Source organism: Bradysia coprophila, assembly GCF_014529535.1.
Source record: "Bradysia coprophila strain Holo2 chromosome X unlocalized genomic scaffold, BU_Bcop_v1 contig_12, whole genome shotgun sequence".
In the NCBI taxonomy this organism is placed as follows: Eukaryota; Metazoa; Arthropoda; class Insecta; order Diptera; family Sciaridae; genus Bradysia; species Bradysia coprophila.
In genome coordinates this window covers 6,101,569-6,126,951 of record NW_023503293.1, presented here as the reverse complement: position 1 = coordinate 6,126,951, position 25,383 = coordinate 6,101,569, and the positions used below count along the sequence as shown (strand labels likewise).

Below are 25,383 nucleotides of genomic sequence, written 5' to 3'. Positions count from 1 at the left end.
TTCGAACAATTTTTTCATACAAATTAGTACTCTATTTGACAGCTGTCATTAATAGCACTTTTGCTTGAAGTGCGCTGACAAAATACTATTTGCATAAAAACAGTTTTTTTTAATAAAAGCTAAATTCGACTTTATGGGTGGGTTAGGCCCCTTGACTGTTGAAGTTATCAAAAAGCATTGAAACCATCTCTGATTTTAACCTCAAATCTCCATTCTTTAAATGGAGAATGGCGCTGCAATGGCTTAAAAATGAATGCAAACAATAAAATCGAAGGCATAGGTTAGGAGACTTTTCCACAGAATAATTGGTATTTTTATGGTGTATACAGTACTTGTTGCACGCATGCGGCCTGCACGCGAATATGTCTATGTCATAGATACCGTGGCATTTATGAGAGGTTAATATGTAACGCATACTTCAAGTCTGTTTCTTCATGGGCTAATTATTTCAAATTTTCACGGGCATTTAAGATATTAATTGGATAGGTGTACCAGAATTTGTTCTCATTGCCAGGATATAATTTCGAAAGATAGTTACGTCGCGATAACATTTTCTAAGCATTTAAACGTTTGCGTAGTATTCGACTGTTATGTTTTTAATATTATGTCTACCATAGTCTACCGGTATAAATATCCGAAAATGCGAGCACCGCATTTCTTCTAATTATTAGTGCCGGATTACTCTGATTTCTGTTATCCTTGCCTCTCGCGATTTATAAATCCAACTTGTTCAAACGATTGGAAGTTTTTTTTTATTCAAACGTGTGATGTATAGCAGATATGTACGTGTTGTATATACGCCACCAATTTTTTTTTTCTAATATCAGCTGTGTTAGCGACACAGTAACAGAAAAATTAAAATTAGTAACATTTTAATTTTAGATTTTCGTATGTAGTACAGAGTCACATTATCATATACAATATTCATGTTCACTGGTATATATTGTGATTGTAAATGTGGTTCGGTTTCTTTTTTCACTTTACAACTGAGAATAGTCAATGTATATGCCGGTTGAGACATGTTCACGATCCGTCATACAGATAAGTTCAGTAAACCTAGCGACTGACGACGAAATAAAGATTACTATCGTCGATCATATAAGTTAATTTTTGGCAGCAGAAGATTGTGGTCCGATATGCTTGTCACCACGCTCATCTAATAATGGTCGTCTCTGTGCGGTGAACTATATACTATACAATGTAGACGAGACGACTAATGATATATATTTTCCATTCGTTTTTTACACTTAACGGCCTCTGAGAAATCTCGGTATGAAGTGGATTTAATGTGATAAGCACATTGTGCAACTTTGTGATTTTTAATTTATAAGGTGGACGGAATTGGTGGAAAATTAGAGGGGAAATTACCCACAAAAAATTTAAAATCTCATCACTGCAATTGGTCGAACTAAAGAAACCAAATATTTATGACTAAGAGAAAGCCCAGCAGCTATTTAAATTTTTAAATTTAAGAATTTTTGATTAACCTAAGACGAAAAATGGATGATTTTCTGAAAAATAGATTATTTTAGCAGCCAATACTTCAAGTCCTTTATTCCAAGCGTATGAAAATCCACAAATCGTTTACTTTTGTGATTTAAACTATTTATTAGTCTCCCTTTGCATCAGTTGAGATAAAAAAAATTGAAACTGCAGCTTTCATGTAAAAAATCTATAACTTCATTTGTTCAAGGCTACGTCAAACTATACATAGAAGACAACACCAGATAGTAGATTAATCTCATCGTAGAGTGCCGAAGAACTAGTTATTTGTGTACCTTTTTTGGACTATTGATTTTAGGCAATTTCGCGAATAGTAGGCTGAACAAAGGACTACAAGGGAAAGTACCTTAAATCAACCGTCCCAAACAGGTACACATATAAACTTTCATGCGAATACTAGAGAAAAGCTCAAAAATTTCACTCATTTTCGGGTCCGAAGCATGAAATAATATATTTCGTGCCTAGGACTAAAAAAAGTCTTTTTCATACCTAGGTCCCGAAAAGTGCGACTTCGTCGGGTCCTAGGTATGAAATAGTTATTTATCTACCAAGGTCGGCTTCGCCTCGGATCGACAATCGACATCTAGTGCGAAAAAATACCTTCATACCTACCGTGGCAGATACAACGTTTTTCGCAATTTCGGGCCATAATCACCTTTCCAATGCAAAATATTACCAAAATTTCTACCAAACGATCGAAAAATTCAATTTTTCAGAACTTCTCAGAGAGACGTATTTGCCTCTGTGGCATTAAAACGTTGTATGAATCTCGGTGCAAAGTACTTTATTAGACTCTAGATGTGTTATTATGACACGAGGCCGCAGGCACTTTGCACATATATACTTTTTCGGACGCAATCGATTGTGCATGATAGTTGATGAAATTGTTGTAGAGTTTGTAGAGTGATATCTTTGCTTATGTTGTTGTGATGTAGTATCGTGTCATTATGATCTTTAAGGCACAAAAAACGTTGTTCGTAACTCGTGATGAAAGCAGATATTTTCAGGACACGTCGAAAGCTTGTCCTAACGAGACGAAGCTTCCGACTAGTCCAGACAAATTCCACTTTTCATCACTCTTAACGAAAAATACTATTTTAGTACATGTCTACAGTGTCTGAAGGGAAAAAAAATAAATTAAATTTTTAACTTTCACAAACAATAACTAAGAATGCAATCGTTTCGTCCGTGAATTCTTTTGCTCACTCACGAAACATAATTTTACATTTTTCCTACGAATGCGGGCGTAAAATGAGAGCAAAATGCAGACTTCATGCACATAGTGCACACTTTCAGCTATAATTTAGATACCAGATATTTTTGGTTGATTTGTGACGTAATAGATATTAGGGGTTGTTAGCAAAACGGCCGCAAACTGTAAATTCAACGGTAAAGCGGTAACGCTTTTGCTGGTGCGAATTAAGTGTTATCGTTCACTTTATCGTTGAATTTAAAGTTAGTAGCCGTTTGGTTGCATTTCTTAACGTTTAAATACAGTTGGTTAACTTCACACCACTGCAAGAACCTGTTTAAATCACGTTGTAGAGCACTAGCATCAAGCACGTTCTTAATCACCTTGAAGATCTTCAGATCGTCAGCGTCATCCATAAACAGTAAGAACAAAAGGGGACCAAGATGGCTACCTTGAGGAACGCCAGATGTCACATTAAAAATTCGGGATGGGTAACCGGCTAATTTGACGAACTGCGTGCGTCCACTTAGATAGGACGAAATCCACGCTAACAATTCCGAATGAATACCAAAATTTTTCAGCTTGTACAGAAGAACCGAATGCTTGACTCTGTCAAACGCCTTCTGGAAGTCAGTGTAAATGACATCTAGTTGATGTTTGGACTCCATCACTTTAGTGGCATGACTCACAAATTCAACTAAATTCGTCGACGTAGACCTGCGTTTCATAAAACCATGCTGAGACTTTGAAATCACTCGATTAAACTTCTTGGTTAATCACACACTAGCTTCAAACAACGTTCCGATAGTCGGCAAAATAGCAACGCCTCTGTAGTTTTCAACGTCACTTCTAGACCCACTTTTAAAAATCGGTGTCACATACGACGATTTCCATCTAGTAGGAAACTTCCCAGTTGACAGAGACGAGTTAAAAATACGGAGGAGAGGAGAACACTTAGGACTTTCAGCACAGTTTTTCAAAATATTATTCCTAAGAGTTTTCCATGCTTACAAGCTTGTAGACATGAAAAAATCGGGAAGTGGACTTTTTAACAAATGACCAAAGAAATCAATCTTACTTCAGTCAGTTAATTAATTACCTAAAAAGGAACGCTGAAAAGTTTTCGTGTCTTCTGACATTAGGCTCAGGAGTTACATCATTTTGCCGGTTTTTGGAGTCCTTACACAATATGCCAGTTCAGTCACAAGTGAGCTAATGAGATTTATGGATGCCCACCCATTGTCCCTGTACTCAATTCAATAAAATTTAATATGACTTTCGATTAAATGGTCGATTTCCGAGGAGCACGCGTGTAAGATATTTCGTTTAAAATACTTTAAAGTCTGATGATAAACTTTCTGTTGTCTGGATTTTTTATTTTAAAACGGATAAAATTGACCAAATATTTGCATATTGGAAGAAACGCCAAATAAAATTATCAAACATTTTCTGACAATAGTTTTCGGAAAAAAAGGGAAAGTGACAAATCAGCCATAAAAAGCAAATAAAAAAAAGAAGTCAAACAAAATGTTCAGATTGTTGCAAATAGAAAGATTAAATATATTTGTAGGAAATAGGTCAGGACAAAAAAAAATCATTTCAAAAATTCTTATCAACAAACTTATCTCACACTCATGTTCGTGGTGTTTCGGTATTTCTTTTCCAACAAAAATTGAACAAGATAACGATTTTCTACAACACGAAATTGTTTTCGTATGAAATATTATGCGAAAAAAAAACGCACACATATTTTGCGCTGAGAGAAATATTTTTTAACAATGAACCAGCCCATGTATGCATCTCGAATCAGGTCCATATAAAGATGGTTTTTGTTTTTATAAAAGACTTGGCTAATTAGCGATTTGCAAACATCTTTCTTATGCTTAACATTACCAATAAAAAGTGATATTTTATTAAAGATATCAGAAGTGCAACATTGTAGCTGATGAAAACATGTTTTGACTTTGTAATGATATGAAGAATTTTTTTTTTATTCCGAGAGCAATTGTTAATTGTGTGTTGCAGATGAGATGAAATTATTTTTAACGGTCAAGTGATGGTAACATCGTAGTTAACCCATACAATGTAATCGATAAATCTCATGATACGATTAATCAGAGATCTAACGTCCGACATACCAAGGAAATGATTGAAAATTAATAGCAAATAATGTCCGCCACGGTTTATATCACATATTTTCATGTTGTGAATTTTACAGTGCAGTTCGAAAGTATATCATCTTGTCATGACCAACAAGTAAGTCATACCTTTCTATACGTACGTATTTAGCGAAATCATCAACAAAATGTAAGGAAACTTTTATATCGTTGTTTCACCACATGCGGAAAATCGCATGTAATTCCGGAAAAATTGAATTCTTGAATATTCCTTTTAAAAAAAAACAACAGAAAATGTCTTGAAGCCTAACTATAATTTGATTTTTTCGGAACAATGAAACCAGAGAAGCCAGCACAGGAATTGTGATTTTCGATCGATTCAATGTCTATGCTTGTGGACAAGGACAAAAGACCGAAAGTACTTTTCCATGTTACATATTGAGTTTATCGTAGAAGCCGCTCAATACTTGTCCACAGATTATTTCAACACCTCCTAATTCAAAAAAATGTGGACATACACATCTGCTGAGCATCGGATAAAAATTCAACTCTTAATTTTACTCCGTCTTCTTTATTTTACATAACAGCGAAACGCTTTTTATAATTCACTAGTTTACCACATGCAGTCACTTACTGTGAAATTTTCTTAATTATGGAAAGAATGTGGACAAGAAAACCATAAAATAAACTCAATTATTTTTTGTTGTTTTATTAGTTCCTAACTTGTGTCGTAAAACTTAACGAAAAAAAAATTGCCTGATTTGTGGCTGCGAATAAATTACCATACAAAGTAAATGGGTGAAAAAGATGAAAGATGAAAGACTTCGGGAGGCTCACAAAAACTAAAAACGAATGAAAAAAAAACTGAAATAATAAAATGCATCGGTACAAAATGCAGCAATCTACTGTGTACACCTTGCATATATGTGTTTAATTTCCATTGATAAGATTAGATTAGGCATTAAAGAGCCGTGTGGAAAGATAAAGCAAAAAAGATTAGTTTTATCAGGTTGTTAGACTGTATCGAATGGAACGCTTGCTTAAGGGAAAAAAATGGAGGAATTCTAATTGCAAAGTAGAATTGATATTGACAGTAAAAATCGTATAAGTGCATTGGACCTACGAGTTAGACTCTTAAAGAACTAAGTAAATTCCAGTAGACACTTTTCATTTAAATCTTCAAATAGTCGTAAAGTTGATCAGAAACTCTAGAAAAATTTAAAAAAATCTTTAGGACATGTTTTGTCACCAATAAAATGGAATTAAAAAATTTAATAAAAATGGGAAACTTCATTTACTCTTTGTTCTAGATCGGCGGTATGTTAGGAGTATCGTTCCAAATTCATTATGTTACCAAAAGCTTTCTAGAGCTTTGAGGCTTTATTGATTTATTTAGTGGAATCTTTCATTCGTTTCCGAAAGGTACTTACAGTCTATAAAACTGTAAAATGCAAGTGACGCGACTGTCCAGGGAAAATCCAAGTTTTCTAATTAGATTACAAAGTTTAGAATAAAAAGCTTCATATAATGAAAAAAGCTTTCTTATATCGGGAAGGTGTGGAACGGATTGTTGGTCAAATAAAACTTTCATTATGCCCCACCCAGCAATATGAAGCAGAAAATTATCATTAAAAAAAAACTTAAATTGAAATAAATAAATAAATAAAAGATCAACAACACAGTCCGTGGTTGTTGTAAAGCATACAGATATAATTTTGAATTTCTGCGCTTGTGTATATTTTATACCTTTCCATTACCTTATGTTCGGTACCATGTTTTTAACTTGTATATTCATTTTCTTTTATACATTCTCAGATTGCCGGCTCTTTCAATTTTTATTTTTCTCACGATGCATGGCTCTAAGGAATTCATCGTCTGGCCCAGACTCATCATCAGTGTCTGGAGGCCAGTGACAATATTTATTATTTTCTTTTGGCGAATGAAAACAGAAATCTTACCATAATGTGTGTTCGTTGTTATACCACCTTCATAACATCATCCTATTAAATGAAAATGCAAATACACTTTAAAAAGTGGTATATAATGCGATATAAGCAAGGTATTTGGCTTGTTTCTTATTGAATGGAATGTTTTCGGTTTTGCAGAAAAAGGGATAATAAAGTAGGGATGAATAAATAACAATCAGAGTATATCGGTTTTCGCTGTAAGTATAAATAAGAATAGTACACTGTTCATGCGTGATCACTTGGTTTATTTGACTACACTGAAAAATTCGACTCAAAAGACAAAGGAAACAGAAGTAATAGTTATTTGTAGATTTTCACTCGAGCCTCGTTTAAACAAATGGACAGATCCGAACAAATACGAAATTGCTTCTTGTCGAACACGCTCAGAATTTGGTGGACCTTAAATGTTTGACTTTATACATCTAAAGCGTTTCTTACTTCAAAAAATTGTTGTAATTCAACGCAATTTTACACAGGTCACAATAGCCTACATGATTAAAACCGAATTAAATGGAATACAATGTATCATTGATCCCAACACTACCCCTCAATGATAGCATTGCATTTCTCATCTACCCCTCAATGGTATTATTGATCAAAACAAAAATTCATAGCCATCGTCCTCTTCAGCACAAATTAAGTTGGCGTATTGAGTTGGAGTACTGTTCGGTTTTTCCGATTCAATTTGCTTTTCCAATTCCTTCTTGAAACCAAAACAATTCGATTTCAAATGACCAGATTTTTCGCAATAAGTACAGATCTTTGACCTAACACCGAACGATTGAATTTCTAGAATTGTATTCTCCTGTTCGGCCAATGATTCTATTCGTTTCTTGTATTCGTCGTTTAACTTTCCAACAATAAAAGCGAATGTAAGGTCAGCTTCTGGCCTATTTTCGAGCGCATTTATCAATGAATCGTAAGAATCGGGAAGACTGCGGAGTAACTTTGCAACGACCAAATTTTCGGCCAGCTCCTCTCGAAGTCGTTCATTTAGTTAATATGTTCTTCCATGTCGTCGTTTTCCGTCATTTTAAGATTGCATATTCGCTTCAACAGGGATACTTTGTTCGACAAAGATTCGGCTTTTTGTGACGATTTTTCAGTAACAATCCGATGGTCGCTCTTGCCTTATCGTCTCTTCTTTTCCAATCTGCCGTTGGATTTTCCGGTAGATCATCGTTGACCACATCCCAGACTCCGTTTTTGATTAACAATAATTCAATTTTATATTTCAATATTTGATAGTTTGAGTTGTTCAATTTGGTGATAGTGATCTTGTTCGTATCGACCATTTTGTTCGTAGATTTTTCCAGATATCCAGAAACTGTATCGGATCGTATGTTCACTAGTAGTTCTACCTGACTACGGACTGAACGAATGTTGGCGAATTTCTCTGAATTTCTTGAAATTTCTCTGAATTCACCAAATGTTTACTGCTGGTATGCCCATAACCTGTTAGCAGTGGATGCTGATTCCAAATGATATCTACTGGCGAACGATACTGATAAGTTCTACTGACTTCAAACAATTCCACTCTGTGCAAGATATTTATTGAGAATGAAAACTCATTTTACACAGGCCACAATAGCCTACATGATTAAAACCGAATTAAATGGAATACAATGTATCATTGATCCCAACACTTACATCTCTATGCAATGGATGAATGGAGGCGACGTCGCACTTGCAGCCAATTTACGTCAATCCAAAAACTGTAAAGGTTTAAGTCATAACTGTGAATTGCTGGAAAAAATTGAGTTTGAATTGAAAACCGTTATAATCGAAAATCGATTTTCTAGTGGAAAACGTAAGCTGTAATCTAATTTATTTCTCTGACTTTGATTTTGATACAGATGATGAAGCTAGAATCAACGAAGGAGTGGAAGAGCAAAAACGTCGGTCAATAGGACAAGAAAATATGTTCAGTTTTGTAGCATCTATATATTGAGCAAAGTGATGGAAAAGTTCGACAGGAAAACGTATGGTGGACAAAGTAACGATTACAACCGTCACGATAACGAACGGACAATATAAAGTTTTCGCCTTGTTGTTAAGTTCGAACGAAATTGGCGAAGACCTGTGGTGGATCGGAACAGGAATGCGCGACGCAACAACAAATGCAAAAAACGCATTGGAACGATGCCGAAAAGCTGCTTAAAAAAACGAAAGGAAACGATGGACGCCGTACCCAGAAAGGGCAATAGAATTACCGCCCACAATTAGGCACTAAATTCGGAAACGATTTACGAAGCCTAAATAGTTGTAATTATACAAAAGCTACGGGAAATTGCAATGTCACGGCTTCAACGAGACGCTTTGGAACGATATATAAATGAACGAAGAAACGAAAGCAACGAAAGTTATGAGTAAAGGGAAACACCGTACCGAGGAAATTTTTTATCTAGCGGAAATAACAATCGAACAAAACAAAAATTATAATCTTATTCCCTACCTAACATAATATACCGAGCATTGATTGTAAGCGTCCAAACGATAACAAATTCGGCAAAGTCTGTGACACGATTATTCGGATGTATTCGATCGAGTAACAATGAATGATAGCCAGTACAATCGATAACGAACCGATCCGGAAAATCCTTCAGAGAGTCTACGCTAACTTTATCACCAGTAGTCAGAATTCCACCAGCTGAAGTGAAATTTTTCAGATCATCTGGAATCGTCTTTATGGGTGTCATTTTAAGCCAGCTAATGAGTTTCTCAAACAAATGTAAAAAATAAGCTCGTTGTCTGGTAGCTCGATGTTGAGAACTTGTCCTGATAGTTTGAAAACCAAAATCTTAAATTTGAACAGAAACTCAAAAATATTTGGCATCTTTTGGAGGTCTGTCAATTATGTAAGACGTGCGTCAATCGGTAGGTAAATTGTCAGTCTGGTCAAGACATGATATCTGTTTTTCGATTCCATCTATATCTTCCGTTACTAGGTCTGGTCAGCGGATGATGTCATTTTTTACCTTCGCCAGTATAGCCTACTAAGGTGTTTGGGGTGGACTATTTTTGTTAGTAGTCCCTAGAGTACATAAACAAGGCACAAGCCTAAATAATGCTTCGAATTGAATCGTTTGTCCGAAAGTCTCAGTTTAACATTTTGTCATTTTAAAAAATGGCAAAAATGGGTGTCAGCTGACCAAAATATATGGAAAATGGCAGAAATATGTATATGGAGTGTGACGCAATTTCAAGAATAGTGGTTTTATTGACTCGAGAATATCCCTCAAGACTCTTTTCAAAAAGTACCGGATATAGAGTTGAGACTGGACCAAAATATTTGAAAGTTGCAGAAATGGGTATATGGAGTGCGACTTGACCAAAATATATGAAAAATGGCAGTAATGTAGGACCTGACCAAAATATATGGAAAATGACAGAAATGGGTATGGAGTGCAATTTGACCAAAATATGTGGAAAATGTCAGAAATGAGTATATGGAGTGCAATTTGACCAAAATATGTGGAAAATGTCAGAAATGAGTATATGGAGTTTGACTGGACCAAAATATATGGAAAATGGCAGAAATGGGTATATGGAGTGTGACCTGACCAAAATATATGGAAAATGGCAGAAATGGGTATATAATGTAGTAGTGTAACCTGAAAGTTGTAGAAACAGATAGGCATAGTGTCATATTGGTAGATCAGTATTTGCTTTGCTAGGTGTTAAGTGTTACGATTATTGTAGCTCCATTTAAGTCGTATTTCAAACTGTATTCATTTCCTACATGGCCGTCCAACTTTAAATAAATTCAGAATTACCTTCGTACAATCAAATAAATTCGCTTACTACTTTTCATATCTTCTTTAAGTTCCGCGAATTTATTCTGAAATGTTAAACTCTTGAATTTGCATAAATGAAACGGTGCATTTTATAGATATCCAAAAGCAATTGTTCCCAAGAATAATATAAATATTTCTCGTTCATTTAAAATGAGCTGCGAAATTTTGTTTTAGGCTAATCCTTAGCCAGTGTACTGCAACTTAACAATAAAATACATTTTTTTTTAGCGGCACCACCATTATATTATTTCATCAAGTAATACGTTCAGCAATAAAATTCCGCTTCGTCTAATTTTCTCCGTGGGCACGCAGCATGGTGTGCGTACATTGTCCTGCAGATCAACTATCTCAAAGTTGCCAATTTTTATTTCACGAATAACATTTCAAATGGTGCACGACAATGAAACGCTTGCGGTTATTTCTTTTTTGTATTTGTATCTTTTAGGAAAATGTTTATGATTTCGGTGATGATTTTTTTATTATTTTATTTTTATTCTTTTTCCAAGCCCAAGTAATTCTATCTTTGCATGCTCGAAATCCCAAAATTCAACCGAACTACCAGAACGAAGAAAACTGAAAATCGATGTCCGGTTAAATTTGAATTTTATAATCGATTGAATAAGTATAACTAGGTGTATACTTATATAATAAGAGCCAGTTCCTGGAATTCGAATTTATATTGTTATACGAGAACGTCGGCATCGTGCTTTTAAATCTTTTCCATAAAGAAAAAAAAAATCAACAGAACATTCAGAAAAAAAGAAGAAGAAAGAAATCTCTACTTAAGCAAACCATGAGCCCTATACTTTATATTTTATTTTTTCGAATATAAAATACACAATAAACATCGTAAAACATAACATACTTACACGAACAAAACCACTCTTCCAGCACAGGGAGGCTTCATCAGCAAATTTTGATAATGATTTTGCATTCGAACTTCATTTTGATGGTCTTATGAATGGAATGTTGTTGAGGGAGCATCCTGTGCTTCTTTGTATTTTTATAAGAGATGCACGGCGCAAAAAGAAGATCAGAGACAAAAGGCGATTGCCCCAGCTAAAGAATGTGCCAATTAGAAATAATTTATAAGAACTGGATTTTGAATTCTGATACTTGGCTCATTTTATGTTGTGGGTTCTCGTATGGCTGTTTGCTCTTTTTTTCCCTGTGTATTTCAATTATATCTGTATATATATACACGATGGCATGCACATGTATAAGCATAAATATAATATATCTATCTGTATATAGATTGCGAAAAATAAGAACCAGGCGAATATAATACAACACATACAACAATCATGAATAATTTAAAACTTTAAATACCGCGAAATCGTATTGTTCATTTTGTAATGTGTGTGGCATCACGGGCTGCACAAAAATTTATGAATAAAAATTTCTAATAAATGGACGAAAAGAGTATAGAGGTAGGAGATGTATAAATATTGGATGTGTATTGTGTTCCTTTAGTAAATTTTTATTATTTATTTTTTCTATTCTGATTCCTTCTGTACTCTCGATAAGCGAGTCCCAAGATGTCTTATCTGTTGATCGTTAAAAATTGATCTCATTCATGTTACGGTTGGTCCAGTTATTATTGGTCCGACTGTCTGGACTATTGTATAATTCTTCATACTATCTCCAGATTATAATCGAGGCTTTCACCAGTTGACCAATTTTTTCAACAAGATTATGCTTCAAACATCTTCACAAATAATATTCTCGATATACTAGATTAAGGTGAATGTAGCCCACATAATGTGAGAGTTGTTCTAAGTTGGTTCTAAGTAGAAATGTGAGGGTCATCTCAAGTACTAAGTCTGTTGCTGCAAAGATTTAAAAAATGTTCCCATTTTTCGCAACACCAAAAGCTTTCCGTTAAAATCAATTTTGAGTAACATAAACATTAAAAAAAAAAAATCTATTCATAGAGCTAAGGCTACTGTTATTATCGTTGCATAGTGCGGACTCCTTATTCCTGATAAACGTGGAAGAAAAGGCTTCGAATCGAATTTAAATTTTTGCAAAAAAGTGAAATGACAAAATGTGGAAGGTTTTTTTACATTAAGATGTCGCTTGGGTTTTTATGTTTTGTTGAGTTGAAGTATAGTTAATAAAGGTCGTGAAAAATATTTCTGTTTGTGTCACCCTACAACCCACAACAAACTTTTTTTTTGAAAGTTACAACCCATTGAGAATTGTCACCGTGCACCGTCCCATACTCATTCTTTCTCGACAGTTACGATCCGAGGATGACGAATTCTTCAGGCTTAATTCATAGAATGGGAAATTGTAGTCATGATACCCGTTACGGTTACTTTCTTATATGATTTCAATGATTTACTAATTAATTGATAATTTTTGAGTCAGTTATAGGAAAAAAATTAAGCTAAATGTAGAAGTAGGAGCCCTGCTTTACGAAATCTTTCTTTCATTTTTATTAACCAAAAATCGAATTTTGAATGGAAAGCAATCAATTATCAAGTGAACGCGAACGGAGAACCGCTAACAATTCCTAAAAACTCTAAAGAGTTAAATAAAATAAAGATCAGGTCGTCAAATCATAACCATATAATGATATTATAAGATAAGTGGGAAGTGTTGTGCTACCAACAAAAAAAAAAGTCATTACTGTGGACGTGTAACCCGATGACATCATTTAATATTTAAGACAAATCCAATGGTTTATTCGAAATGAAAAGTCGAATATCAACCAAGGACCATCTACAGAATAAAAAAAACATTTTAGCACCAGAAAATAATAATCAAAAAGGCCACCGAATAATTAAAGAACCCATATCATACAAAATTTAGTACAATGTAACAACTCAGAAAGAGGAAAGAAAAACACATTAAATTGACCTAATATTGAAATCATACAAAAAAAAATTCAAATTCACTAATTAAGCACAATAAAACAGAAGAAAGAATTAATTTTCTGATGGCACTGACATTTTTATTAACCAAAACATGCAATTGTCGCCGATTTCTGAACATTCTGATGTGCTTCCACTCGGTCCGATTGATCGGTATACGAAACAAAAGAGTGAGAAATTAAATTTGATTGAGCTTGAATTTATTTTTATTTTTTTTTTCGTTCGTTCATTCGAAAACGAAAAGCTCTTCTCATCAGAGCGGAAAAAAATGCCAATTTTATTGTGAATGTGAAGAGAGTGACCGGGCGGAGAGACAATCATCTTTTGTTGAATGGGAGAGATTATAATAGAATTGCCACGTTATACAACACCGTTTACGTATGTGACTTAAGTCATATATAAGTTCATTTCTTGGATTGTGACTTATAGTCATTTATAGTCATTTATATAGGCTTATCGTGCACACTCTCTCCCATATGTACATATACTCTCTCGTTCCATTAAATATTTACAGTGAATTTTAAACTTGTTTCGGTGTTTTTTTTCGTCTTCTGTGAAAGAGGGGTCGAAAACTACATTAACTTTATTAAATTTAATTTTAGACATGGTAAATATTCATTTTGCGACGATGAGTAAGGAATGAATATTCCGAAGTGTGGAATTCTTGTGTTGAATTTTGATTTGGTCAAACAAATTTCATGGAATGGAGTTTTGAGTTTTGTAAAACAATCGTTTCACATAAAACATTAGCGCAACTAAATAACAACATTCTAACAACTTTATTAAGGAGTACAGGAGTACTGTAAGGAGTACAGAGAGAGCCTTATGCCACAGCCACAATATAGTACCTATTTCCGTTTTTTTTAAAATATTATTTCAGCGACTCTGTCATACGTTAAATTGATATAAAAAAAATAAGTTGTGCGGTTCTGCGAATGCTCTGTAATAGGACACACAACTATATAAATCTTTCTCTTCAAAATTTACTTATTTAACCAGCTCTAATTAAGTATATATTTATATAAATGAATACCAGTCTTTTAACAGTAGGAAAACGTGTTTATTTGCTGATTTCTGACCACGTTGATGTCTAACACTTTATCTTTATATACAGCTACTGATGTGGTCTTTCTTTGGATTATGCTAATGCATAATAAAACTTGCCTAGTGCCTTGTTTCTCCGACCATTGTAGCGGAAATGGGGTCTTCATCTAGCAATGGCAGACAACAGCCCAATGCACAAAGGCTTAAGTGGAGACCAAGAAAAGTACACACTAAGTGTGTTGTATTAGGGCTTGTTTGGTATAAATATTTCGCTGTAATAGATTGGAAATGTCGGTAATACTATATATAGAACTAGAAGGCACGTGGAAAATTGTTTCTGCGGACTAATAGAGCAAATCCGGATGCAGCTTTAGTTTATATTTTACTGAAAACTCCTATATTGACACTGAACACTTCGACTTTAGCTAGGGCGCTTTTTGTAATCGTGTATAATCGTGTATTAACAACAAAAAATACATCAAGGGTTTTCAAGGATTTTTGTTGTTGTAAATTTCAACGGATTTTCAAGTATTTTTACAAGATTTTCAAAGATTTTCTTTGGGTTTCAAGAATGTTTTTTGAGAATATCTTAGGTTTGTCTTCATTTTTTTTTTAAATTTCGGATGAACTTTAGACTTTTCAAGCTGGCTAAAAAATGTTATTAAGAACTTTTCAGACGTATAGTTTTATCTGAATTTTCTTTTATAGAACCGTTTGATAACTAATGAGGATTTGTTTCATGTAGTTTTGGAGAAAAATATTTTAACTTTTAACAAAGATGGAGAGAAAAATTATAATCCAATCCCGTCAGCATTTGTTCAAAATGTATTTTGAATTTGAAACGCATTAAAGCGATTACATGAAAATATTAAAATTTTAGTATACCGACAACTTCCGCTGTGCACTGTGCAGTGTGCACATATAGAGAAAAAACAAAAAACTGTTCTAAATACACGCATATATGCACATACACACAGGCTCACACATACATTGCTATGTATGCAACAAAATTCTTATTATCACCCGTACATAGTACATTTCAAATGCAACCGAATTCATACGTAAGCCATATTATTCGTATTAAGTTTCATTCATGTTTCTTAGTTTTTGCTTGCTCGTTAAATTCTTCAGTGAAAATATTTATTCTGCCGTTCAAATAACCATGGATAGTCAACCACATATTCGAATTCACCACAAATTGCCTTATTATTTAAAGACGATTCGTTCGTTTTTAGAAGAATCAAGGACACAAGATTTTAGGCAATTCTTGTAGACCAGCAGACCAATCTAATGTTGAATTCGACTTCATAATCTCAAAGAATGATCTGCCATTTTTACCTTTCCGAAGAGCTTTTAAATCAACTGATTTTTTTTGTTGAAATCTAAGAGCGGTTAGCGGTCCTGGCAAGATTTTTGCTCTGTATTTCTAACCGTTTCAATATCACTAACAGCGGCTCATCCACATTATTTATGAGATTTTCAACAATTTACATGTAAAAATGCTTACGAATTCCCCTATTCGTTCTTCAAATGTGATGCACGAATTTGGAAAAAGGATAAAGGAAAATGAAGAAGATAAAAACCGGAGTCCATTGTTCGATATCGCATATAAAGAACTGGTACGATTCTTTTGTTATTGACATTAATTTTGAAGAGCCAATAATGCAGATTTTGGTTTAGCGGGTAGTAGAACTCCGTAGCGGGTGAATTCACTTTATAATAGCACTCTACCATTACACCCGTTTTTGAATTCACTTTATAATAGCACCCGTTTTTGCATTCAATGTCATTTTGTAATTACAACCAAAAATGAATGGAAAATTTTCCAGTGAAGAGCTTTCCGTACAGAATTGAATGCTTTGTCGATTGCGATTCAGAATTTGAATTTTAGGCGAATCAGTGGATGAACAAATTAATTGCAAAATAAATTTCAACCCACTCTGATATGACAATATCGCGAATCACCCATACACGACGTTGCGGTTGGTTTGTGTTTGACACATTTAATTTTAAATTTTCAGCGGACTAATGGGCGTGAATTACCGAAAGAGCATCGAATTAAAAGTATTTCTAATAATCCTTCCAGCAGATGGAATAAAAAATAACCTTTGAACATTTTCAATACCTATCAAGAGATTTAAAAATATCCATCGCAAACTTACTACTTACATAAACAACGTACGCTGAATATTACAGTCACGTACGTTAAAAGTAAATAGCAAAATTTGACACTCAACTATTTGCTTTGTGAATGCAATCCTTTCATACGGATCGACGATAGTGAAATTCCACTTGACCACTAGATGCGGATCAACCTGCAAGAGCAGTTTTTTTTTTTTATTTCATTTTTGTTTATTTTGTTTTGTATGATATTACCTTTTTACCACGAACTTGCAAGAGCAAGACTGGCATTCAGAACATTTATTAAATCGTAATTATCACAATAAATGTTTGTTTTCTAGAAATTTCGTAATCTTTAGTTGCCTATATAGAATTTAGATGAATTTTTGCAATCCGATCACATAATGAAGATAATAATAAGACTGGAAATAAGACGCAGGAGTACCCACATCCCGGTTTAAACGTTTTACGGACAGGTTAGGACAACCACGAAGGCGGTGACACCAAATTTTATAAACAGATAGTGTGAGAAATCAACTTGAAGAAAATATTTTTCTGGAAAATTCAGAATTTTGATGTTGTTAAGTTCCATTTTACATATGGACTTCGCAGCCGTTGACGCAATTGTGTGTAACCGCCTTCGTGATGAACTCAGGGTTGTCTTAACCTGTTCTTTCAGAACCTTGGCTGTAATATGTTATCGATATCGGCTTCAAAAAAAAACGTCAAGCTATCACTAATGTGTTCGTATAGAGCAAAAATGATATTATTTAAAAAATGAAGTAAAAAATTTGAAACAATAAAGTCTTGATTTTTTTTGGGCAAATGAGGTAACAGATCCGATTTTAAAACTGTTGATGACGGCCTTCCAGTGTTCCAGCTACAGAGGTCGTTTAAATTAGCAAATTTTAAAGTTGGTAAAATCGACCCACCCTAATGTAAAATACTAATAAATCCACAGTACGAGTGAGAGAAAAGAAGGATATTCTGCACAAGCCTGAAATTTCCGCTTCTAGAATTTTGCTCCTGTCACTTTAAATGCGTGCAAGAAACCAATTCCATCAAATATAAAAACTTAGAATATTTTTAGGACATTTTCCCATTATTTCTTACATTTTCCGGAATTTCCTAAATTTTTCCGGTTTTCCAGAGTTTTTCCCAAAAATTATTTTTGGAAACATTAAAGAAAACATGGGAACATGAAAATAATGGAAAACGTTTTCCCGAAAATAGTCCATTATAAAAGCAATTCACTTAACATTAACGTAGTGTATTTACCAAACTTGTTTTGGTAGAGTGGACAATAACTTTATTCACTTAAACCTTCGCAGTCGGCAAGCATAAAATCTATTACCTCATTTGATTCAAAAGATTTGTTTCAATTTTTTTTTTCATTTATTTGATTTGATGTTTTGATGGTTGATGACATATAAGGCCGCATTAGACAAAGCTTGTCGTTTATCTCAGATGACTTTATCGATAACAGATAAAAGCAGTTGTTCTTTGTATTCGTCAGGTCGTCTTCTATATAATTTTTCAAAATTTAATTTCAATTTTATCGAAACCATTCTTTGATTTGGTTACAAAACCGCGATGGCAATGATAAAAAAGCTCAATTTTACATGAAAATTTGAATAGAGATGCTCAATATGTCGCTTACTTTACATAAATACAATTCGATTCTTTTGATTTTCATGGCCATGACACCAACAACGTTTATAAGTGAATCGAAATTTATTCATGTTTTTAAGATCAGGAATCAGTTTACCAGTTCTTAAAGTAAAACTCTTATTTACCAGTCAGGAAATACGATTGGGTAATAATGTCAAATCAATAAATTAACGAAATTATTGCCAATACAAAAATCAAGATTTCAGGCCACATTCCTTAAAAAAGGTCTGAACCGTGTTCAGAGGCGGTGAATTTAAAAGTTATTAGTTCTCCGAATCTTAAAAAAAAATTATTGCCCCAGAAATGATGTGCGTTTATTCAAGTTATTCTCGAAACTTCCAAAGTTTATTATCAATTCCAAGAGAGTGATATACCGTGTTAAATACCGTCTTATCTATCGGTAAAAATCTATCTTGTGTACCTCCATATTTCATACAAAAAAAAAGTTCGTATAAAAAGAACCGATCTCTGCCATTTATTCGAAAAAGTTTCACACAAATGGCATTTAAAACGACTTTGCTTTGCGCAATATACCACTATTTCAATAACTCAAGGCTAAATGTTACTGACCCTGGTGTGTATTTGCTTTTCGCGTTAATTCTTTATGTTATGTCGTCTTTGTTATATATTTCAATACTTGCTCATATTAGCCAACTACCAAAAAAATTCATGATTAGAATTGAGATTGAAGTTGAAAACGTCATGCAAATTATAAACGCACAATTACACACTCATATGCAGTCTTTTTTCTCTTTTCACCGGTTTGGGCTCTTTAAATTTTAAATTCGGCTCCATCGGGGTTTGGCTTACAACTTCTCTACGATTGAATTAACAAATGAGTATAGATCCTTAGTTGAGGATTTATCAGAACCATGTTTAGTTATGGAAGGATAGGGTAGCTTAGGAGAGGAATTTATAGATCCTGTCAGGGAAGATAGTGAGTCAGGGATCTTCTTGGCAATGACAAACAAAATGGATGTCTTTTTTGATCAAAAACAGCCAAATTTTAACACGCAGCTATGACATGGAGTCAGCAATATAGTGTTAGTATCTGAAACAATCGATTTTTCTACTTTTCTCATTCTTCAAAAACGGCTGCTGACATTCATTAAGGTTTCTACAGTTCGAAATTTATTCTTCAGAAAAAGAATTAATTTTGAACAAACGGATATCTCACATTTGAAAAAGTGAACCGAAATGCTGCTATTTAAATCTGAAAGCGCTCGTTATATTGACGCAGTTTTATTAGCATTGGATCTGGCTTAAGCGATGGCTTCATTTGAGAAAAGAATTTAAGTTTGAGTTTCCATGCAAACTGGACGTGATACTTCTGCATTTTAATCTTAACGCTTAAGCCCCAATAGCCCAACTGCGAATTTTCTCGTTCAGATTTAAAATAAGTTTAAAGAATAAAATAGCTACCAAAAAAAATCACTCTGTCATGTTGAGCCGAAACACCGTATCGCATTTGTGTCTTTGTTTTTGATAAGCTTGCGAAAGCTTTAAACTCCTTTTGTAGGCCACTGATATATTGCACTTGGCATCCAAAAAAAGCTGAAAGCTTTCGAACCATCTGCAAAGCACACAAACAATGAGATTCAGTATCTCAGCTTAACAAGGCAGCACTGAGGTTCACTAAATTTCCTTACCAATGGCAAGTTACCACTCATCAATTTGAATTCGACTTTTTGTTTGTAATGACGATGCTAGGGATTGCAAACCGGTTTAAACCAAACCGGTTAACCGGTTAACCGGGCAATTTTAGCCAAACGAAACCGCGGCTTTTAAGAATAAAAACCGGGGTTTTCGGTTTTTAAAAGTCGCTCCACGGCAGAGTAAAATAAACCAGGCAGGAGCGCTTCATTTTCGAAACGTCAAATAAGGGACCTAATGCATTGTATGAAAATGAACTCAAATGAACACTGACATAAATTGAAAAATTTTGTTCGCAAAAAATATTGGGCTACTAGATTATTCAGGGCCCTTGTCAAATCAGCGCTCCTGCCTGGTTAACTTTACTCTGTCGTGGTCGCTCCGAAAGTCCAAAATTGATTTAAAAAAGAACTATGGCAAGCTTGTTTTTTCTGCCTATGTCGTATTATTGGAGCTATCATTGTCTAATTATGACATGAGGAATGTGTTATATGAGGTGAAAAACATTGGTCTCGGAATTTTGCATTTTTAATGATGTGGAATGTGTAGGGGCCGTCCATAAAGGCAGTGGCGCTTCTTCATAGAGACCAATTGGACCATGGCGCTGGTAAAATGGGGCGCTGGAATCTTTCGAATACAGTATGAGGAAATTACGCAGACCGCTCAAGTCTTTATCGTCATCCCGTCAGTGTAGAAATTGATAGTTTACTTTATTGATTTAGATCATATCTCTAAACGAGGAATTGAAGGAAATACTAGAAGTTGAAAAGTTACAAGGAATTGACTGGAAATACGAGAAATTTGACGTAAATGAAAGGAAATACGGATAAGTATGACAAACAAATGATGCAGGTTTCCGGTCCTAGCTATTCGGTTTGTAAAATACAGTTCACTCACTGATTGATCCTTTCATTTACTTTCAATTTCTCGTATTACCAGTCAATTCTTGTAACTCCTTCAATTTCTAGTATTTACTTCAATTCTTATTATTTACCGGATACTTCGGCAGCTACGACACTGCAGTAATTTCGACGGTTTTTGTTCGTTTTCTTTAAATTTGTAGGAAATCTTAGAAAATTATCGGAATAAAGAAAAGGAAAGAAAAATTTTAGAAAATTGTTTCTAAAAAGTAGACAATGAATTGGATAGTAACAGAAAATATCGTGGAATTCTTAGAAATTATTAGGAATTATAGGAAATAATAGGAATCAAAGTGCAAATCCGCCAAAAAGGAATGTACTTTTCTCCTCGTCTCTGGTTCAATTTACAGTCGGAGAAACATAGATTTCGGGATTTTATGGATTTTATTTTCGGGATGCCTCATCATCGTTTTCATCGTTTTTCTGTATTCTCTCATTTCGCATATAATTTCAAATGGCAATTGAGAGAATTACAGAAACGATGGTATCTCTAAAAATCCCGAAATCTATATTTCGACTGTAACGGATTTTTTTTATTTTCGAGCTTAACCGCAGAATAATGTGAATGGATTAAGGGACTGGCAGTTTTTGAACCTTAATTGGAATCCTGCTTTTTTCATGTATCTCAAAAAAATGTCCTACATGTCCTGCTGCAGGACACGAAACATACATTTGGACACTGGATTTCCATTTACTTTTGATTGTACCTTTCCACCAGAATCCTTTTTCAAAAATGTAGACCAATGACGACCGCAATAACGACCACGAGTTTGTTAGCTTTCAACAGAGAATAGATTTGGCTGTAGCAGTTTGAACAGCTCTGAGGAAACTGAGCAGTTTATGGAAATTTCGTTAAATTTTTCTGCTCACTTTTCTTGGAGTTGGTCATTGACCAGTGGTTAAACGAATACAACGAAAACTAAGTTTTATTTAAAGCTTACACATTCGTAACACATATTGCGGTCGTACATTTTTTAAATCAGATTCTGATGAAAAGATATTAACAAAAATGAAGTACGTGACACACAAATGGCTGTAATTTTAGCTAAGCATTGATGCCTCCTAAAGAAAGAAAAATTTTCTCGGGGTATTTGTTCAATCCTGGAAGACTGAATCAGATATGATCAAGGGTAGTGTTTGGTAAAGGCTTGCTTGAAGTCGAAGACGCATGTCTCAATTTTTTTACTCTAATCTCACAAATAAATTTTGACCTATAAATATATTTACAAAATAAAAACAATCAAAAACGAGGCGCTAGATTGTAGTGGTCCAGGGCGCATAAAGGACGTCCGCGTTTTCTACTGGATTTTCGATACCCCCCTCCCCCCTTGTCACACTAATGTCCGTTTTCGAATACACCCTCCCCCCCGGTGGACGTCCACTTTTAGTTAAAAACGAATTTTCTTAATTCGAAAAATATGAAGTAAAACTTCACTTCGATTATCCTTTGTTCAACCTAACAAGTATTTGTTTAAATTAACAAAATTGTAATTATGCAAAAATCTGCGTTATTGACGCCTGGAAATATTTGCTGGAATGATGGATAATTATTTTGATTATCGATAGTTACCATACCATACCATACCATACACTTCAATACTGGACAAAAGAAGGTATTCCCTAGTTCGAACCATCAAACGTCCCACTTAGAAGCACGATTTTCGTAACTTTAACATAAATGTGTCACGCATTACACTCCAAATTAAATCGCAATTTCGTTTCAACTGGTTTGATTTTCTTTAAGTTATATTCGGAGAAGAGACGTACTGCAGCCGTGCATCGGAGTCGCAGTGATGATGGAAAAACTGTCGGTTTCTCACACAAAGTTGTTCCTCCGTCACATCAAATAACACCTTTGCTAAACTCATTTAATTGCACCGATGCGCCGATGCACTGAATTTTTTTTAAGTAATGAAACTATACAGAAACTTCAAGAAATAAAGTGGACGTCCGGATTTCGTTATACCCCCCTCTCCACTGGTCACAACGAGTCCGTTTTTAGCCAACACCCCCTCCCCCCCTAAGCGCAGACGTCCTTTATGGACGGCCCCTGTAGTAGATAAATAGAAGCACCGAAGGCATGAATAAGGCAGAAAACAGAAGTTAGCGACAGTAGACATGGTAGACAATTGGTAGTCGCGACATCGAAAACGTTAATAAACATAAGATGGCTGTGTTTGAGGACCGAGTCTAGAGACTGTTTATCAGTGTTGACACTGAGAGAACATTTTCGAATCCTGGACTTTTATGTACAAAATTACGTTCTAGAAGTCAAATCTCTCTCCAAACAGATTGTAAACAAATTAATTTCATTTTGAATTAAATACCACGTCATAAACGCGAAAAAAAGTATTAAAACTGTGAAATTTAGAGAAAAAAAAAACGTCTTAATTGTTACAAACAGTTATTATCAACGAAGTACTAGACTTTTCAAACCATTTTTTTTAGATTCTACTTGGTGCTAAGAACTTAAAATTCATTTAAAACTTTGGGAAGTGATTATGTCGATATGAATACTTTCAGATGAACTACCTAGGGCCTGATAAAAAATATCCGCAACTTTTTCAATAACATCCTCGTAGCCGTAAAATTCAATGAATTGTTTCGTTCGGTAATTTTTCATTTTCGAATTTAGCATTGGTCGTATACATGCTCAATGCCGTATGTCCATTGTCACAATGTTCGTACACAGTGGTACACACAGTCGTTATAACTAATATTATGTTTTGTCTCTGACAATGAAACGGTATTCTTCCGAGAAATTGAATTTGTGTTAAATGCATTGAACTTTTCATGATTAAGCTTAAGCCGAAATATTATACGCTATTATTCCCCCCATCCCATTCAATTTACATAACTAATAGTCCATATAAATCAAGCAAATTTTATAAATCGTTCACGTCAAGGAGCTATCATCGGTTGCAATATTATTTACACAACAACAACAACAAAAAATGCATCATATCTCTCCTCCATAATACAATAAACATACTTTTCAATTTGATTAAATAAAACAATTTTTTATTATTGTTCGACCACTTCAAGGAAGGTTCCTCTCGGACATTTAAAAAAAAAAAATATTTCACACAATGTGGTTTCGCTGTTATGGCTGGCAATAAGCGGCACATTTAAGAAACTATTTTTTTTAGGTACGGTACGGTGTAAAAAATAAATAAAAATTTCTAAGAAATTGGGTTCAGTTTGAATGATTTTCACTTTTTTATTTTATAATAAATATTTTTGTATTTTTGCCGTGCCGACCGACAGTATGAAAATATTTGTGGAGCCTGTTTTCTGATCAATCTCGTTCGTTAATAGATTTTTTGTTGTCGATATTTGCTTTTTTAGGTAATAATGAATGGGAGAGAATGTGTAAAAAAAGAAAATTTGAGATGGAATTTTGAACAAGGATATTACCTTACCTTCTTCTTTTTCCATATTTCATTTTTTTTGACTCGTTTCCATTCGGTTTTTTTTCTTCATTTTTTTTTTGGTCTTCTTTTGAATGTTCTTGCTTATTGCTTCATTTAGCATGGCGATTCGGTTTCGCACTGATCAATTTTGAGAATGTTGTATTCGTATAGTCGTGGCGTAGCTCCTAATTGGTGCTAATAAAGCAATTAAACATTTTTTTTACATTGAGATTCGTTGAGAGTTTCCATGGTCACTTATTACTTGGTTGGTTGGGTACAATGTCCTGCTAAATATTTTTTTTTGGAGAGACGAAAGGATCATTTTTTTCTCATTATTATTCTTTCAACTGATCTTTAAAAGTCTAGAAGAGTTCAAAGTGTATCTAATCTCCAGTTGGTCAACTTTAAAAGTTTAAAGTTTAAAAGCATTGTATTCCATTCAGCAATCTGATTAGGTTGAGAATAAAAATATTCTCTTAAAAGAACATGAGATCAGGTTAGACCTGAATTACCTGAAATATTTTTTTGACCTGAAATTTGTGTGAAAATTTTTTTAACCAATAAAGCTCACAAATTTGACTAATCAACCTGAATCTGAACAACGACCTAAAATTCAGGTCAGGTAAAATTTAATTTATTTTTCAGATGGAGCTGACTTTACTTTTCGTAAGCTTTTGTAAACTTTAAAATTGTTTTAAAAAAAATAAAGAAAACAATTTTCAGATTACTGTAAGCCACTAAAACTCATTATTAGCTCATTTATTAATAAACACGAAAAACTCGCGGATATCAACTGACTTAAATCGTCCAGTCATCTGCTATCGACAACGATGACAAAAATAAACGATTAGTTGCTAGCTAATGTCCTTTTATCTATCGAGATATGTGAAAAAAATATTGAAGTAATAGATTTTGCAACAAACACTAGCACTAGTATATACTTTACAGTCATGAAGAAGTAGATTTAATGATTTATCTTACGTTTTGCTATGAAAAGGGCACTAATTAGAGTTCCTCGCTTATTTTTGACGACGTTGTCGAAAACAGATGCTTTTCTAAACTTCCTACTATATTTCAATATTTGTGCAACTGGACTCCAGTATAAC

At 34.1% G+C, this 25,383-nt stretch overlaps 1 long non-coding RNA gene across 1 annotated transcript; it reads left to right on the top strand.

The window, feature by feature from the left end:
• Nucleotides 1–2,847: 2,847 nt before the first annotated feature.
• On the top strand, nt 2,848–25,145 carry LOC119067323. The gene is made up of 3 exons (XR_005085913.1): nt 2,848–2,968; nt 9,143–9,148; nt 25,136–25,145. It is a non-coding gene; the product is annotated as an uncharacterized LOC119067323 (long non-coding RNA).
• Nucleotides 25,146–25,383: the final 238 nt, after the last annotated feature.